This window comes from Aptenodytes forsteri, unplaced genomic scaffold (assembly GCF_000699145.1).
Source record: "Aptenodytes forsteri isolate BGI_AS27 unplaced genomic scaffold, ASM69914v1 Scaffold153, whole genome shotgun sequence".
Taxonomy (NCBI): domain Eukaryota; kingdom Metazoa; phylum Chordata; class Aves; order Sphenisciformes; family Spheniscidae; genus Aptenodytes; species Aptenodytes forsteri.
This window is the reverse complement of record NW_008796178.1, coordinates 1,364,712-1,365,922: the sequence shown is the minus strand read 5'-3', so window position 1 is coordinate 1,365,922 and position 1,211 is coordinate 1,364,712.

Here is a 1,211-nt window from a genome sequence, read left to right as displayed (position 1 = left end):
TTTCAGGATGAATATGAATTAGACTATATGTGCTGCCTTTTGGTTTCTCCCTGATTCATGGATACTTCCCCTCCTGAAGAGAAGGAATAGTGGGAAAAAATAAGGTCCAATCTCTTCTCTGATTTCTAACCTGTGTTGAAAGACTATCCTCCTGACCCTCCCTATTCCCCATGTTACACTTAGAACTTTTTCAAGTCCAGCACTGAAAAAGTAGACTCTAGTCTTTCCACCTGCTGCTCTGCCCCAGTAGCTGTTATTGGTTGCAGCTGGTTCTAATTGTCATTTTGGTTATAGCTGGGGAAATAATTAAATCTGCCACTAATCCTTTTTTGGGTGGTTGTCTTAAGAGGGAGCTCTCCTATCAGGTCAGCCCTACAGTATTTAAAATGTCTCTGCTCTTTTTTAACTGTCACCTGATGGGATCACAGCACACATTGGTAGGTTCATTCCAAATTAAAAGAATTGTTTGAAATGGAGACCAATTAGTAACTCAAGGTTAATTTCCAACATAAAATCAAGTCATGCTTACTATTAATCCTGAACTGACAAGCTTTGAGACAGGAGGTCAAAGCTGAGGGGTGAAGGATGTGTCTCCAAGGAAGATGAATCAAGACCTTTATCCTCTCAGTGACTTTATACCACAGCCAGGCGATTTGCACATCAGACTGAACAGGAAGAGGAGATGGAGTCTGGTTTTGGAAAATACAATGAAAGAACTTGTTAGGAAACTGACAGGATCAGAGGAAAGAAACCAAATCACTGTTAAGAGAGTGCAAGTGAGTAGAAAGTTGACGGGGCTGCTGCTCCCTCTCCCCACCCACCAGCGCTCAACAGCAGTAGCTCAACTTTTTGGACTTTATTCTCTATGTGCTCCATGCGTAGAATACTTTCCCCTCACAGTCGCCTGTAATCCTCACAGGATCCAGGAGGTCTTGGCCAGTGATACAGTGAACATCGTAACTCTTACCTAGGTGGCACAGCTACACGGTTTTTCACAGAGAACACCAGCCACCTGCCCAAACGGAGCCGCAGCAGAGTTGGATACCAGGACTCGTGTTCTCTTCCCAGCTTTCAGTCTAAGCAAATTCCTCTCCCTAAACCAATGGAGGAGGCCTGGTTTTATAAAAGTACGTAGTGATCTATTCCGTTCTTCACCTGCACGCTGGCAGCCCCAGGAGGCCTCGCCGTGAGGAAGGGCAGAGCCTCGCCTC